We start from the raw sequence: 19,350 nt of genomic DNA on the forward strand, positions 1-19,350 counted from the left end.
AGCACCACAAGAAAAACAACAACTAAAAAACATAAATGGAAGAGACGTAGGAGCCCTACACATATGTATCAGATGTGCAGCTTTGTCTTCACGTGGGTCTCCTACAACTGGATCAGGGTCTGTCTCTGACTCTGTTGCCTGTTTTTGAATTCCTTTCCCCTAAGTGGGCTGTCTTGTCTAGACTTAAGAATAGAAGGCATGCTTAGTCCTATTAGAACTTGATAGGCTCAGGCAGGTTGATATGTGTAGGAGTTTTCTCCTTCTCTGAGGAGAAAGGAAGAGGGAGATAGGAAGAGGCAGGGATTGGGAAGAGAAGAGGGAGAGAAGTTTGGTCAGGATGCAATGTAAACTAATTACTGAAAAAAGTTACAGAAAGAAAATGACAACAGTTTGAAAGCCCTAGATTGGATAGGCTATATACTTGGGGAAAACCAAGTATTATTATTCTGCTAAAGGAACATACAAATAAAATGACTCCTAATAACACTGTGCCATACAAGAGTTCAGTGCCTCACTTAATCTTCATCAGAGAAACTTCTTCCAGTGGATTGGAATGAATACAGGACCTATGATTGGACTATGTGCAAGGGTGAGAGATTTTGGAACACACAGTTCTAAATGGGATGTCTGCATCAAATTCCTTCCCTCAGGATTTGGGGAACTTTGTGCAAGAGGAGGTAGAGCAGTTTCTCCAGACAAATTAGAACTGATGAACATAAGAAATACCAGACTCTGTGTCAGCATGCCCTGAGACCGAATAGGTTCGAGCCAAACAGAGTTTCAGTGCTGAGAGGGAAAACTGGACCAAGATGCTATCTCCAACTGACATCTGTAACTTAGTTTTACATAATGGAGTCTCATTGTGTATATTAAACACATTTAATGATAGGCCCAATGTCAAGCTGTAGATGGACAATAGTATTGTTGTAGACTTTTGTCTTCTATTGCTTTGTTTGAGCATTTATTTTGTCTTATTAGTCTTTGTTTATACATTATGGTTTCTGATTTTGATTTCGTTTTTGTGTGCTTTGTTTGCCTGTGGGAGTTCCTTATAATTTTTCTTTTTAAATAATCTGTTTTATCCCATTTGTTTGGTCTTCTAATGGAAATTTTTTCTTTCAGTGTGTTTTGACTATGGCTTCCCCTTGTCCAGCTCTCACTAATTCCTGCCCTTTACTTCTCCCATCTGAATAACCCCTTTCCACCTTCATTGGGAAACAAAAAGGTGTCTATGGAATAACAATAATGAGGAATAATAATACAAAATTAAATAAAACAAAAAACTTAAAATAACACAAACAGAAGTAAAAGGCCAAATATAAAGCACATGAAACACACACACACAAACACACACACACACACACACACACACACACACACACACGATGGCAGACAGGATACTCATAAAAATACAAAAACACCCTGTGGTAACATTAAAAAATGTCCTGACACCGCAAAAATACTCAATAAAATTCTGGCAAACCGAATCCAAGAGCACATCAAAACAATCATCCACCATGATCAAGTAGGCTTCATCCCAGTCATGCAGGGATGGTTTAATATATGGAAAACCATCAACGTGATCCATTATATAAACAAACTGAAAGAACAAAACCACATGATCATTTCATTAGATGCTGAGAAAGCATTTGACAAAATTCAACACCCCTTCATGATAAAAGTCCTGGAAAGAATAGGAATTTAAGGCCCACACCAAAACAGAGTAAAAGCCATATACAGCAAACCAGTCGCTAACATTAAACTAAATGGAGAGAAACTTGAAGCAATCCCACTAAAATCAGGGACTAGACAAGGCTGCCCACTCTCTCCCTACTTATTTAATATAGTTCTTGAAGTTCTAGCCAGAGCAATCAGACAACAAAAGGAGATCAAGGGGATACAGATTGGAAAAGAAGAAGTCAAAAATATCACTATTTGCAGATGATATGATAGTATATTTAAGTGATCCCAAAAGTTCCACCAGAGAACTACTAAAGCTGATAAACAAGTTCAGCACAGTGGCTGGGTATAAAATTAACTCAAATAAATCAGTAGCCTTCCTCTACACAAAAGAGAAACAAGCTGAGAAAGAAATTAGGGAAACGGCACCCTTCATAATAGTCCCAAATAATATAAAGTACCTTGGTGTGACTTTAACCAAGGAAGTAAAAGATCTGTATGGTAAGAATTCGAGCCTCTGAAGAAAGAAACTGAAGAAGACTTCAGAAGACGGAAAGATCTCCCATGCTCATAGATTGGCAGGATTAATATAGTAAAAATGGCCATTTTACCAAAAGCGACCTACAGATTCAATGCAATGCCCATCAAAATACCAATCCAACTCTTCAAAGAGTTAGACAGAACAATTTGCAAATTCATCTGGAATAACAAAAAACCCAGGATAGCTAAAACTATCCTCAACAATAAAAGGACTTCTGGGGGAATCACTGTCCCTGAACTCAAGTAGTATTACAAAGCAATAGTGATAAAAACTGCATGGTATTGGTACAGAGACAGACAGATAGACCAATGGAATAGAATTGAAGACCCAGAAATGAACCCACACACCTATGGGCACCTGATTTTTGACAAAGGAGCCAAAACCATCCAATGGAAAAAAGATAGCATTTTCAGCAAATGTTGCTGGTTCAACTGGAGGTCAACATGTAGAAGAATGCAGATCAATCCATGCTTATCACCCTGTACAAAGCTTAAGTCCAAGTGGATCAAGGACCTCCACATCAAACCAGATACACTAAAAGTTATCGAAGAAAAAGTGGGGAAGTGACTCGAACACATGGACACTGGAGAAAATTTCCTGAACAAAACACCAATGGCTTATGCTCTAAGATCAAGAATCGAAAAATGGGATCTCAGAAAACTGCAAGGCTTCTGTAAGGCAAAGGACACTGTTGGTAGGACAAAGGGACAACCAACAGATTGGGAAAAGATGTTTACCAATCATACAACTGATAGAGGGCTTCTATCCAAAATATACAAAGAACTCAAGAACTTAGACTGCAGGGAGACAAATAATCCTATTAAAAATGGGGTCAGAGCTAAACAAAGAATTCACAGCTGAGGAATGCGGAATGGCTAAGAAACACTTCAAGAAATGTTCAACATCTTTATTCATAAGGGAAATGCAAATCAAAATAACCCTGAGATTTTACCTCACACCAGTGAGAATGGCTAAGATCAAAAACTCAGGTGACAGCAAATGCTGGCGAGGATGTGGAGAAAGAGGAACATTCCTCCATTGTTGGTGGGATTGCAGACTGGTACAACCATTCTGGAAATCAGTCTGGAGGTTCCTCAGAAAATTGGATATTGAACTGCCTGAGGACCCAGCTATACCTCTCTTGGGCATATACCCAAAAGATGCCCCAACATATAACAAAGACACGTGCTCCACTATGTTCATCGCAGCCTTATTTATAATAGCAGAAGCTGGAAAGAACCTACATGCCCTTCCACAGAGGAATGGATCCAGAAAATGTGGTACATCTACACAGTGGAATATTTCTCAGCTATTAAAAACAATGACTTTATGAAATTCATAGGCAAATGGAAGGGACTGGAAAATATCATCCTGAGTAAGGTAACCCAATCACAGAAAAACACACATTATATGCACTCATTGATAAGTGGCTATTAGCCCAAATGCTTGAATTACCCTAGATGCAGAGAACACATTAAACTCAAGATGGATGATGAAAATGCGAATGCTTCACTCCTTCTTTAAAAGGGGAACAAGAATACCATTGGCAGGGAATAGGGAGGCAAAGATTAAAACAGAGGCAGAAGGAACACCCATTCAGAGCCTGCCCCACATGTGGCCCATACATATACAGCCACCCAATTAGACAAGATGGATGAAGCAAATAATTGCAGGCTGACAGGAACCGGATGTAGATCTCTCCTGAGAGACATACTCAGAATACATCAAATACATAAGCGAATGCCAGCAGCAAACCGTTGAACTGAGAATGGGACCCCTGTTGAAGGAATCAGAGAAAGGACTGGAAGAGCTCGAGACCCCATATGAACAACAATGCTAATCACCTAGAGTTTCCAGGGACTAAGCCACTACCCAAAGACTATACATCGACTGACCGTGGGCTCCAACCTCATAGGTAGCAATGAACAGCCAATAAGAGCACCAGTGGAAGGGGAAGCCCTTGGTCCTGCTAAGACTGAACCCCCAGTGAACGTGATTGTTGGGGGGAGGGTGGTAACGGGGGGGGGAATACCCATATAGAAGGGGAGGAGGAGAGGTTAGGGGGATGTTGGCCTGGAAACCGGGAAAGGGAGTAACATTTGAAATGTGAATAAGAAATACTCAAGTTCATAACAAAAAAATGAAAAAAAAAATGTCCTGACAGAACATTAAGAGACAATGAACTTTCAAAGATGCCACTGAGTATTTTTTGTTGGCTTCCTACTGCTGGGTATGCACAGACATTCCTCTTCACTTGATGGGTGTTTAGCAAGGTGAGAAGAGCTGTCTGATGCATTGGCATGACTTTTCTGGTACGAGGGTGTAAGAACCAAGAGAGACAGAGTCAAAGCAGGCATCAGGTGACAGTTGTCAGAGTACATGTGCCAACAAGTCATATGGTTAAGCAGATGGAAGAGAATCAACTGCAGAGGTGATTTCATTCTTTCATGTTAGGATACCAGCAGTCCAGTCCAATAATAAACAACAAACGTGAATCAGTAGCAGTAGCTCAATCCAGCAGAAACTGCAAGGCTCCACCAAACTAGCATATAAGGCAAGAATCAAATACCATGTGAAGTTCTTTGTCGTATTCCTCTCTATGAAATGAAGATCAGTGAAGACCAGCAAAGACCAGTAAAGATCAGTGAAGACCAGTGAAGACCAGCAAAGACCAGTGAAGACAAGTGACATATTGGATCAGATATACTCCAAAAAGTTTAACATGAAACGTGATTCAAATTCTTTCTTGTGCGCATGCTAAAGAATTGAAATGGAAAATACAGTGGATTCTAAGCTAGAGAGCACAAGAGTGTAAACTGCACCAACAGTCTCATTTTTTACTGTTAAATTTTCCATCATAATAAAGCAACAGATTTACATTTACTAAAGGAAGCCCGATTTATTCATAGGCTAGCATATTCAAGGTTACATAAATCACAACAATGTTTTTTCCTTCTGAAAAACATTTGAGGTATGGGAATATCATTAAACCTAACTATTTTCCAGAAATTTGTGAAGGCCAAAGGTATTTCTGTGTTTCTTTTTACATTTGTTGGCATTCCACACTTCCTTCTTGAGAAATATCAGTGTTAGCTGTTCCCATGCCTGTGCCCACAAATTTATTATGTCTTCCTATGAGCTTAATTCAAACCCCAACATTGTAAGTTTGGGTATGTTGTGTATTCATTTTCATTGCAATCTAGAAATTCCTTAATTTCTTTCTTTTTGACGTATTGCTTCATTCAGTGGAGAGTTTTCAGTTTCTGTGAGTTTGTAAGTTCTCTTTTTTTTCTGTTATTGTTGATATTTAGGTAGATAGGATGTAAGATATAAGAGTTTATTTCCATTTTTACCATTTATTGAGACTTGCTATAAGTCTGAGAATGTCTTTTTGGAAAAAGTGTCATGAGGTCTTGAAAAGAAGATATATTCTTTTTGGTTTGGGTGGAATGCTCTACAGATATCTGTTAGGTTCACTTGGTTTGTAACATAATTTAGCTTTAGTATTTCTATGTGTAGTTTTCGAGTAGATGACCTGTTCATTGGTGAAAGTGAGACACTGAATTCTCCCACTTTGGAAATGTTGGTGCCCTTGTGTTTGAAACATAGTTGTTAAGAATTGACATTCCATTACGGCCTCCGGGAACCGGAAGATAGGGGCACTGGAGCTGCAGGTCCCTTGCGCTCCAGACACCGCCGGGACCTGAAGGGACCGGATCAACAGTTCTCTGCACCCAAATCCCATGGGAGAGAAAGCTAAACCTTCAGAGAGGCAGACATGCCTGGGAAGCCAGAAGAGACTACACTCTGCCCACCTTTCTGACTCCAGAGGAAAACACCTAACGCCATCTGGGACCCTGGTGCACAGTGGCTCCTGGAAAAGGCAGCGCAGGCCCTCTGGGTTGCTGCCCTCACGGAGAGCTCAAAAGCAACACCCCATGAGCAAACTTGAGCCACGGGACCACAGGTAAGACCAACTTTTCTGCTCCAAGTGACTTGCCTGGTGAACTCAGGACACAGTCCCACAGGAAGAGCTGAAGACCAGTAGACAGGAAAAACTACATGCCTGAAAGCAGAACACTCTGTTCCCATAACTGGCTGAAAGAAAACAGGAAAAGAGGTCTACAGCACTCCTGTCACACAGGCCTGTAGGACAAGTCTAGCCACTGTCAGAAATAGAAGAACACCAGAGATAATCTGATGGCGAGAGGTAAGCGCATGAAACCAAGCAACAGAAACCAAGACTACATGGCATTATCGGAGCCCAATTCTCCCACCAAAGCAAACACTGAATATCCAAACACATCAGAAAAGCAAGATCTAGATTTAAAATCATATTTGATCATGAGGCTGGAGGACTTCAAGAAAGACATGAAGAACTCCCTTAGAGAACCGCAGGAAAACATAAACAAGTAAAAGCCTATAAAGAGGAATCACAAAAATCCCTGAAAGAATTCCAGGAAAACACAATCAAACAGTTGAAGGAATTAAAAATGGAAATAGAAAGAACACAGGGAAACAGCCCTCGATATAGAAAACCAAAGGAAGAGACAAGGAGCCATAGATACAAGCATCACCAACAGAATACAAGAGATAGAAGAGAGAATCTCAGGAGCAGAAGATTCCATAGAAATAATGGACACAACGGTCAAAGATAATGTAAAACGGAAAAAGCTACTGGTCCAAAACACACAGGAAATCCAGGACTCAATGAGAAGGTCAAACCTAAGGATAATAGGTATAGAAGAGAGTGAAGACTCCCAGATCAAAGGACCAGTAAATATCTTCAACAAAATCAGAGAAAAAAATCTTCCCTAACCTAAAGAAAGAGATTCCCATAAACATAAAAGAAATCTACAGAACTCCAAATAGATTGGACCATAAAAGAAATTCCTCCTGTCACATAATAGTCAAAACACCAAATGCACAAAATACAGAAAGAATATTAAAAGAAGTAAGGGAAAAAGGTCAAGTAACATATAAAGGCAGACCTATCAGAATCACACCGGACTTCTCACCAGAGACTATGAAAGCCAGAAGATCCTGGACAGATGTCATACAGACCCTAAGAGAACACAAATGCCAGCCCAGGTTACTGTATCCTGCAAAACTCTCAACTAACATAGATGGAGAAACCAAGATATTCCATGACAAAATCAAATTTACACAATATCTTTATACAAATCCAGTGCTACAAAGGATAGTAAATGGTAAAGCCCAACATAAGGAGACAAGCTATACCCTAGAAAAAGCAAGAAACTAATCGTCTTGGAAACAAAACAAAGAAGAAAAGCACACAAACATAACCTCACATCCAAATATGAATATAACAGGAAGCAATAATCACTATTCCTTAATATCTCTCAACATCAATGGTCTCAACTCCCCAATAAAAAGACATAGATTAACACACTGGACACACAATGAGAATACTGCATTCTGCTGCCAACAGGAAACACATCCCAGAGACAAAGACAGACACCACCTCAGAGTGAAAGGCTGGAAAAAAACTTTCCAAGCAAATGGTCTGAAGAAGAAAGCTGGAATAGCCATTCTAATATCGAATAAAATCGATTTTCAACCAAAAGTCATCAAAAAAGATAAGGAAGGACACTTCATATTCATCAAAGGAAAAATCCACCAGGATGAACTCTCAATCCTAAATATCTATGCTCCAAATAGAAGGGCACCTACATACGTAAAAGAAACCTTACTAAAGCTCAAAACACATATTGCACCTCACACAATAATAGTAGGAGATTTCAACACCCCACTCCCATCAATGGACAGGTCATGGAAAGAGAAATTAAACAGAGACGTAGACAGACTAAGAGAAGTCATGAACCAAATGGACTTAACATATATTTATAGAACATTCTATCCTAAAGCAAAAGGATATACATTCTTCTCACCACCTCATGGTACTTTCTCCAAAATTGACCATATAATTGGTCATAAAACAGGACTTAACAGATACAGAAAGATAGAAATAATCCCATGTGTCCTATCAGACCACCAAGGGCTAAAGCTGGTCTTCAATAACAATAAGGGGAGAACGCCCACATATACATGGAAGTTGAACAATGCTCTACTCAATGATAACATGGTCAAGTAAGAAATAAAGAAAGAAATAAAGATTTTATACAATTTAGTGAAAATGAAGGTATAACATACCCAAACTTATGGGACACAATGAAAGCTGTGCTAAGAGGAAATCTCATAGCTCTGAGTGCATGCAGAAAGAAACAGGAGAGAGCATATGTCAGCAGCTTGACAGCACACCTAAAAGCTCTAGAACAAAAAGAAGCAAATACACCCAGGAGGAATAGAAGGCAGGAAATAATCAAACTCAGAGCTGAAATCAACCAAGTAGAAACAAAAAGAACCATAGAAAGGATCAACAGAACCAAAAGTTGGTTCTTTGAGAAAATTAACAAGATAGATAAACCCTTAGCCAGACTAATGAGAGGACACAGAGAGTGTGTCCAAAATAACAAAATCAGAAATGAAAAGGGAGACATAACTACAGAATCAGAGGAAATTAAAAAAAAACATAAGATCCTACTACAAAAGCCTATATTCAACAAAACTTGAAAATCTGCAGGAAATAGACAATTTCCTAGACAGATACCAGGTACTGAAGCTAAATCAGGAACAGATAAACCATTTAAACAACTCCATAACTCCTATCAAAATAGAAGCAGCCATTAAAGGGCTCCCAACTGAAAAGAGCCCAGTTCCAGATGGGTTTAGTGCAGAATTCTATCAGACCTTCATAGAAGTCCTCATACCAATACTATCCAAACTATTCCACAAAATTGAAACAGATGGAGCACTACTGAATTCCTTCTATGAAGCCACAATTACTCTTATACCTAAACCACACAAAGACCCAACAAAGAAAGAGAACTTCAGACCAATTTCCCATATGAATATCGACGCAAAAATACTCAATAAAATTCTGGCAAACCGAATCCAAGAGCACATCAAAACAATCATCCACCATGATCAAGTAGGCTTCATCCCAGGCATGCAGGGATGGTTTAATATACGGAAAACCATCAAAGTGATCCATTATATAAACAAACTGAAAGAACAAAACCACATGATCATTTCATTAGATGCTGAGAAAGCATTTGACAAAATTCAACACCCCTTCATGATAAAAGTCCTGGAAAGAATAGGAATTTAAGGCCCACACCAAAACATAGTAAAAGCCATATACAGCAAACCAGTGGCTAACATTAAACTAAATGGAGAGAAACTTGAAGCAATCCCACTAAAATCAGGGACTAGACAAGGCTGCCCACTCTCTCCCTACTTATTTAATATAGTTCTTGAAGTTCTAGCCAGAGAAATCAGACAACAAAAGGAGATCAAGGGGATACAGATTGGAAAAGAAGAAGTCAAAAATATCACTATTTGCAGATGATATGATAGTATATTTAAGTGATCTCGAAAGTTCCACCAGAGAACTACTAAAGCTGATAAACAAGTTCAGCACAGTGGCTGGGTATAAAATTAACTCAAATAAATCAGTAGCCTTCCTCTACACAAAAGAGAAACAAGCTGAGAAAGAAATTAGGGAAACGGCACCCTTCATAATAGTCCCAAATAATATAAAATACCTCGGTGTGACTTTATCCAAGCAAGTAAAAGATCTGTACAATAAGTTCAAGCTTCTGAAGAAAGTAATTGAAGAAGACCTCAGAAGATGGAAAGAACTCCCATGCTCATGGATTGGCAGGATTAATATAGTAAAAATGGCCATTTTACCAAAAGCGATCTACAGATTCAATGCAATGCCCATCAAAATACCAATCCAACTCTTCAAAGAGTTAGACAGAACAATTTGCAAATTCATCTGGAATAACAAAAAACCCAGGATAGCTAAAACTATCCTCAACAATAAAAGGACTTCTGGGGGAATCAGTGTCTCTGAACTCAAGTAGTATTACAAAGCAATAGTGATAAAAACTGCATGGTATTGGTACAGAGACAGACAGATAGACCAATGGAATAGAATTGAAGACCCAGAAATGATCCCACACACCTATGGGTACCTGATTTTTGACAAAGGAGCCAAAACCATCCAATGGAAAAAAGATAGCATTTTCAGCAAATGTTGCTGGTTCAACTGGAGGTCAACATGTAGAAGAATGCAGATCAATCCATGCTTATCACCCTGTACAAAGTTTAAGTCCAAGTGGATCAAGGACCTCCACATCAAACCAGATACACTAAAAGTTATCGAAGAAAAAGTGGGGAAGTGACTCGAACACATGGACACTGGAGAAAATTTCCTGAACAAAACACCAATGGCTTATGCTCTAAGATCAAGAATCGAAAAATGGGATCTCAGAAAACTGCAAGGCTTCTGTAAGGCAAAGGACACTGTTGGTAGGACAAAGGGACAACCAACAGATTGGGAAAAGATGTTTACCAATCATACAACTGATAGAGGCCTTATATCCAAAATATACAAAGAACTCAAGAACTTAGACTGCAGGGAGACAAATAATCCTATTAAAAATGGGGTTCAGAGCTAAACAAAGAATTCACAGCTGAGGAATGCGGAATGGCTAAGAAACACTTCAAGAAATGTTCAACATCTTTATTCATAAGGGAAATGCAAATCAAAATAACCCTGAGATTTTACCTCACACCAGTGAGGATGGCTAAGATCAAAAACTCAGGTGACAGCAAGTGCTGGCGAGGATGTGGAGAAAGAGGAACATTCCTCCATTGTTGGTGGGATTGCAGACTGGTACAACCATTCTGGAAATCAGTCTGGAGGTTCCTCAGAAAATTGGATATTGAACTACTTGAGGACCCAGCTATACCTCTCGGGCATATACCCAAAAGATGCCCCAACATATAAAAAAGACACGTGCTCCACTATGTTCATCGCAGCCTTATTTATAATAGCCAGAAGCTGGAAAGAACCCAGATGCCCTTCAACAGAGGAATGGATACAGAAAATGTGGTACATCTACACAATGGAATATTACTCAGCTATCAAAAACAACGACTTTATGAAATTCGTAGGCAAATGGTTGGAACTGGAAAATATCATCCTGAGTGAGCTAACCCAATCACAGAAAGACATACATGGTATGCACTCATTGATAAGTGGCTATTAGCCCAAATGCTTGAATTACCCTAGATGCCTAGAACAAATGAAACTCAAGACAGATGATCAAAATGTGAATGCTTCACCCTTCTTTAAAAGGGGAACAAGAATACCCTTGGCAGGGAAGAGAGAGGCAAACATTAAAACAGAGACTGAAGGAACACCCATTCAGAGTCTGCCCCACATGTGGCCCATACATATACAGCCACCCAATTAGACAAGATGGATGAAGCAAAGAAGTGCAGGCAGATAGGAGCCGGTGTAGATCTCTCCTGAGAGACACAGCCAGAATACAGCAAATACAGAGGCGAATGCCAGCAGCAAACCACTGAACTGAGAATAGGACCCCCGTTGAAGGAATCAGAGAAAGAACTGGAAGAGCTTGAAGGGGCTCGAGACCCCATATGAACAACAATGCCAAGCAACCAGAGCTTCCAGGGACTAAGCCACTACCTGAAGACTATACATGGACTGACCCTGGACTCTGACCTCATAGGTAGCAATGAATATCCTAGTAAGAGCACCAGTGGAAGGGGAAGCCGTTGGTCCTGCTAAGACTGAACCCCCAGTGAACGTGATTGTTGGCGGTGGGGCGGTAATGGGGGAAGGATGAGGAGGGGAACAGCCATATAGAAGGGGAGGGGGAGGGGCTAGGGGTATGTTGGTCCAGAAACCGGGAAAGGGAATAACTATCGAAATATAAATAAGAAATACTCAGATTAATAAAGAAAAAAAAAGAAATGTAAATAAAACAAAAAACAAAAAACAAACAAACAAAAAAGAATTGACATTCCATTTTTGTGGATTTTTTTCCTTTGATGACTATCCCCTTCTCTTTTGTTTAATTTTGGTTTGAAGTCTCTTTGTTTAGATATCAAAATGGCCACACCATGTTGATTTTCAGGTTCATTTACTCTAAATATCTTTTTCAACCCTTTATCATCAGGTAATGTCTGTCCTTGATGCTAAATTTTGTGTCTTGTATGCAATAGAAGGGGAAATCCTGTTTTTGAGTACATTCTCCGTTTTATAAAAATTTGTATTAATATTGAGAGACCTCAGTGACCAATGACTGTTAATTCCTGTCATTTGTTGTTGTTGTTTTTGTTGTTGTTGTTGTTGTGGTGGTGGTGTGTGTATGTGTGTGTGTGTGCGTGTGTGTTTGTGTGTGCATGTGCATGTGCACATGAGTGCTGTGTGCTCTTCTGTACTCTTGGTTTTGTTGGTGCAAAATTATTTACTTTCTATGTTTCCTTGTATGGAGTTACCCTCTTTTGTTTGTATTTTTTTTAGCACCTATTTAAGGGCTGGGTTTGTGGATGTAGATAGTTTAAATTTGACTTTATCAGGGAATGTCTTATTTTCTCCATTTATGGTGATTGAAAGTTTGGTGGGTATTGTAGTCTGAGCTGTGATCTCTTAGAGTCTGCAACACATCTTTCTGTGACCTTCAGGTATTTAGAATCTCCTCTGAGAAGTCAGTGAAATTCTAATATTGGTGCCTTTTGTGTTACTAGATCTTTTTTCTCTCTAGATTCCAATATTATTTCTTTGTTCTGTATGCTTAGTGTTTTGATTATTATGTTCTAAGGGCATTCCCTTTTGGCTTTCTGCATAAGAACATAGTGTATAAGGTACATTTTGTAGTTTTGTAGACATCTCTTCCTTTAGGTTAGCAAATTTTTCTTTTATAATTTTGTTGAAAACATTTTATGGGCCTTTGAGCGTGGATTCTTTTCCTTCCTCTACTCTTATTACTTGTAGGTTTGGTCTCTTCATATTATTACAGGTTTCCTGGCTTTCAATATGCATGCTACCCTGTATATAGCCACAGAAACTAAATAAGTGGAAAGTGACTAGGAGGGTGATGAAGATCTCCCAAGGAAGGGAAATAGAATATGCTGTTATGGAGTGATGGAAATGAGTGGGATGGTAGAATTAAATGATAATAGGAATGGAAAAGGGGTTAGGAAAGGAATATGATGCAGGACAACTTATACTAAGGATCACAAGGAAACTGGCTATTATAGAAGCTTTCTCAAATATATACACTCATGAAAGACATATAAATGGAGTCACCAAATAATAGTGTCTATGCCTCAACTACAGCTTCTAATGTCACCAAGTGAAACCTTTGTTGTCAGGAATGAGTTATACCTAGTGAGTGATTGGCCAGAAATCTCAAGCTATTTCGAGTTTGCTGGTTGCTCTCCACAAACCAATGGTAAAACTCTATTTATTGCTGCATACAAGACTTAGATATATCATTAAACACATGTGAGTTGAGATGGTGTCTACCTCGGGTATTCTCCCCTACCAACTAGTTTTCATGGTACTGGAAGGTACTCTGCATGCTACCACAGGAGGAATATAACCATCTGCCCTGGTATCAACCCTGACACAGTTGTAACTTGCCTAAAAGTTATGCTATTGCAATAGTGGCACAAACATTCAGGGAATAACTAACCACTCTCTGATACGGCTTACTTCATGAAACAAGCCATTCCTGTTACTTCCAGTTTATCCAAGTACCTGAGACTGGATAGGTCACTGACCAAGGTGAAACTAAGTAACATTGTTCTATTAAAGGAACATAGCAATAAAATGACTCCTAGTGACATCCTGCACACTTAGATCAGTAGTTTACTCAGCACTTATGAACAAAGCTTCTTCTTGCAGGAGATGGGAACAGAGACATACAACTGGACAATGTGCAGACAGTGAGAGACTTTAGAGTACTTAATCCTAGATGGGATTTATCCATTGAACTCCTATACCATCTATGATGAAGGGTGTTGTGGTTTGCCCTGGAGTTTTCTGTATTTTGATGCTAATTCCACTGCCCCAAGGACAGCTGACTAGTTGCATACTCAGGACTCAGGTGACTTCACTAGAACCTTTTCCCCACTGAATTTATAAAATACAAGTGAGGGGCAGGTACAGGATAGAAGGAGGCCTGTCATTGGAGGAGAAGGAAGGATGAGCGGGAGAGAAGTTTGAAGGAAGAGGAGGAGACTGGAACGGAAATGAGGAAGAGACAGGAGGGAGAGAGAGAGAAGCCATGGCAGGTGATTTTAAGATTCTGCTCTGTGTATTTACAGGTTGTTATTAATGTTCCTAAGGGATGGGTGGTACTGGGTTTTGTATGTTTAGGTGGGCAATCATATCTTATCAATTGGGCCAAAGGTTATTGTGTTGTGTGGTGTTTTATGTGTAGATTTAAGTGTAATGGAGTGTGGGGCGGCTAGTCTGGGCCGCCACGGAATTGGAATGTGTGCTTCTGGCAAGATATCCCGCAGATATCTTGGGGGCACTGAGGTGCTATACCAAGCGAGGTAAAAGGCAACCCTACTTTTTATATTTTTTTATATTTTACAACAACAGAAGGGAAGGTCAAAAGATTCTAAGATCGGAAGAGAGCAGACGACTTTAGGAAACAGTGCCTTCCAGAGACACCATAATGATACACATATGAATTCACAGTGTCTGTGGCAGCATGCACAGGATCGGATTAGGTTCAAGCCAGTCAGTGTCCCAGCACTGAGAAGGAGAAGCAGATACAGTATCCTACCCCTAACCAAGAAGCTATCTGTAATTGATACCTGCTTGTGAAGGAAAAAGTAGTTTCCTTTGATAGAGTCTCATTAGATATATTAGTCGCAGTTCAGGCAAGGCTGAGCTTTAATTGTCCAGCAGGAAAGGAACTCAATGGTGGGTAGTTTTGTGGGTTTTTTTCTCATATTGCTTTTCTTGTGTATTTTTTTTAACTTATTGGTCTTTTGCCTAAACACTTTGGTTTCCATTTTTGTGGGTTCCTTTTTATTTTATTTCATGTATACTTCCTATCTTCTTCTTCTTCTTTTTTTTTTTTTGGAAGAGAGATGGAAAGTAAAGTTAAGTACTTGGATGAGCAGTATGTTGGATAGGATCCTCAAGGATTCACTGCAGCGGAAAAGCATGATCAGAATATAATGTATGGAAAACATTTTCTGAATAAATAAAAAAACACAAATAACCTGAAATATGCATTTTTAATATGTGAGTAGTAAGTAGTTAGGAAGCAAAAATCCAGTATATATTTTTCTGTTTCAAGGTAATTTTATTTTTAATTTTTGTGAAATTGTATAGCTTAAATTATATAAAACACATCATTTAACATTTTATATATTTATATCATTTTAACATCTCAATAATATTTAAAAACTATAGACAAAACTTAAAATATCAGTATATAAAATTGCAAAAACTGACATACAAAAGAAAACATCAAGAAAAATAGGCAATATAAAAAAGTATGTTAAATCTTTTCCTGCAAAGTTTTGATCATGAATCTTTCATTTTCTAATACCACTCAGATCTCCACCAACTCACCACTCACTAAACTCCATCCCTTTTCTTTCTGTTTAAAAAACAAGAAAACAAACCAGAAAACAAATACCCAACACACACACACCCACACACACACACACGTGTGCGCAAAAGACCAGTACAACAATAAGTGCCCAAAGAAATATGTATACAAATTAATTTTTTTGAGCCTATGCCTGATTTCTGCTACTGCTACACATCTCTTGTCTTGTCTGTCACACATGCACACTGGGATATTTGAATGTGGTTGTATGTTTTGGAAAATGTCAAGTAAAAGGCTAGACAAGGATGGCTTTTTGCTATATCTTTCCACATAGGGCTTACCTTGGGCAACACTGAGAAGAATGGAATAGAATGTATTAATTACATTTTAGTCATGTGTTTTCTAGTGCCAACTTCCCTGGACCCTGAGGGCAATCTGTGGTGTTGTATCAAACTGTCTATTGTGTGCCCAGGACTATGCACCTTGTTCTTTTCTTCTGTATATAAGTTTATGCTCCATATAAACTCCAAACTTCTGCAGTACAACCCATTTTTCCAGAATTCCACCAAGTGACTGACAGCTCATTTTACCCTATATCATAACCTGAGTCCTGTTCTGGGGGCCTTGTTAGTACAGTGAGTTGTGACGGTTTTATACTTTCAAGACAACATTTACATTTAGTGTCTGTCCTCAATAACTTAAAGTGAGAAACAAGGAATTTCACTTATAGGAATCAAAGAATATCTGTAGGTAATAAGGAAGCTGTATGATAATCGGTAAATTATAGCCAAGTACAGTATTCTTCATATTTAAGTTTCCTCCCAGGACATAATTAAATGTATTTACTATGCCTAGTGAGGGCAGCTGTTAAGATTAGCAGGCTGTAGTAACACTGCATACTGAGCTTCATCCTTGTGTGCAGTGCATTTTCTTTCTTTTCTTGCGCTGTATCCCTTTAATGATGGGTATGCAAATGCATGGTGGCCATGCGTTACAGTTTGTCCGGAATAACACAAGAGTTCAAAGTGCAACCTCCTGAACTGAAACAAGAACTAACCTTGCCAACACCTAGACACTTTCCCTTCCTTTTTGTTTTCTTTTTTATCTTTATTAACTTGAGTATTTCTTATTTACATTTCGATTGTCATTGCCTTTCCCGGTTTCCAGGCAAACATCCCCCTAACCCCTCCCCCTCCTCCTCTATATGGGTGTTCCCTTCCCCATCCTCCCCTCATTACCGCCCACCAACAATCACGTTCACTGGGGGTTCAGTCTTGCACACACACACACACACACACATACACACACACACACACACACACACACACACACACACACACACACACACACACACACACACACACACACACACACACACACACACACACACACACACTAGCAAAAGCACAATAGGACAATAAGTGCCCAAACAAAGAAATATGTATAAAAATTAATTTTTAAAAAACCTATCTAAGTAGCACTGAGTTTCCTGTTTTAGGGCCTGCCCTGAGTGAGCCTCCACTGGAAGAAACTACTTTGTTCTTTATGAGAGTGTGTCTATTGCAGATAGCTTCTTGGGTTAGGGGTAGTGCAAGCAAGATGAGTTTTACTACATGTAGTTCAAAGTGTCACCATTATACCCAACTCACCTCTGTAATTTCGGTGGGCCATTCTATTGTGTCCTCAGATAAAGATAATTGTTGACCAAGTGGACCATAAGGGGAGAATTGTCCAACTTTCACCTTAAGTTGAAGACCTTCTGGAAAGTTCCAGTAGTTGAGAATATCATACTCTGCATTCAGCTTCATTTTCTCATTCAAATTCACTTGTTCTCCAGCAGGATTAGTAAACTGCATGTTCTTCAGAAAAGGGTGCAGCTAAGGATAGATTATGCATTACCTTATGATTAAGTTAGTACCAGAGTGAAGACATATAACCCAAGAGTTAGTGAACGTCTCTTATTATGTAAATCTTTGAAGCATAAGGCAAATTTAAAACAGGTATAAAAAACATAGGACAAATGGCAGCATATGTATCTAATTGTGTAACATTTCTGAAAATGTCAGTCGAACAGACAGTTCTGAATCATCCACAAAATACTTAGTAAACGAATGAAAGTCAGGTAATTGTCAGTTTGTCTAAGAAAAGTTAGCCCATGTATTCATTTTCAGAATTAACCTGTCTTGGTTTCCTGTCTGTTGCTTTGAGAAAAGCTTACAGCTTACAGTCCTGAAGACTGTGGAAAGCCAAAACAAGAAATCAAGGCAGGAGCCTGGAGGTAGGAAATAAAGCAGAGACTGGAGGAATGTGCTCCTTGACTTGCTTCCATGGCTCACTCAGCTTTCATTCTTATGAAGTCAGGACAACTTGACCAGGGATGGCACTCTCCACAGTGGGCTGGCCTCTTCAACATATCATCAATCGTTAATCAAGAAAATACCCCACAGGCTTGCCCACAGGCCAATCTGATAGACAGAGAGTTACCTTTCCTAGGTAACTCTCATTTGTTTCAAATTGAAAATACTAGCCAGTCCATTGCTCAGAGTAAAAAGAGGCCTCAAATACCTAAAGTGGTGATAGATGAGATTTTTTAAGTGTCATGAGTAGGTTTAACATCACTTAGACACACCAGTAAGTTTTCTTACAGGGATGTCGTTCAGTTGTTAGAGTCGCCTAGCATTAGTGAAATCCTGGGTTTGATCCGGGCTATGCACAGACTGGGCATGGTTGTACATGTCTGCTATCTCAGCACTCAGAATGTAGAGGCAGGAGGATCAGAAGTTTGTTGTTGGTCTTGGCCGCATAGTAAGTGTGAAACCAGGAAATCTAAGCATATTACATTCTTCATAAACAGCAATAATGACAACAACAAAGAAATAGTTGTCCTTTCCTTCTTATTTATGTAAATAAAAAGACATATGTTCAAAGGACCTTAAATCTTACTGCAAAGGCACTTACTCGATTTCAAAACATTTAGGAAATGAAATCAACATAGATGTCCATAAACTGATAAATAGATAATTAAAATGTGGTACATTTATATTATGGACCCTTATTCATCTGTAAAGAAAATGGAATTATGGTAATTTTTATGAAAATGGATGTAACTGGAAAACAGCATACTGAATGAAGCAGTGCAGGACCAGGAAGACCAAGGTAATGTGTTCTTTGTCATTTGTAGAAGATAACTTTGAATGGTTAGATTTGTAAACTTAATCTGGGATGTTTATAGGGACCAGGGAGTTAGAATGGGCTTATGAGAGAGGGAAGGAGAAGAGGCAATAAGTGCTGAGGAGGACATATTAGAACACTTAAGGAATAGAAGAGCATTGTAGGTAGAAAAGTTTAACACAGAATAGGAGTGGAGAATAGAGAAGAGGATGGGAAGATAATTTAACTAACCAAGTATGAAAAAGGTCTATGGAAATCTACTGTTTTTTTTTGTCCAGTAAAATTATAATTAAAAAACAGCCAGAATATGGCAAATACATAGGCGAATGCCAGCAGCAAACCACTGAACTGAGAAGGAGACCCCCCTTGAAGGAATCAGAGAAAGGGCTGAAAGAGCTGAAGGTGCTTGAGACCCCATATGAACAACAACGCCAACCAAGCAGAGCTTCCAGGGACTAAGCCACTACCCAAAGA

General features: G+C 39.0%; 1 pseudogene; it reads right to left on the reverse strand.

Moving 5' to 3' along the window:
- Window positions 1–19,350, reverse strand: part of LOC116885188 — an 89,955-nt pseudogene that overhangs the window by 31,356 nt on the left and 39,249 nt on the right.

The sequence above is a fragment of the Rattus rattus genome, chromosome 16, assembly GCF_011064425.1.
Source record: "Rattus rattus isolate New Zealand chromosome 16, Rrattus_CSIRO_v1, whole genome shotgun sequence".
Lineage (NCBI taxonomy): Eukaryota > Metazoa > Chordata > Mammalia > Rodentia > Muridae > Rattus > Rattus rattus.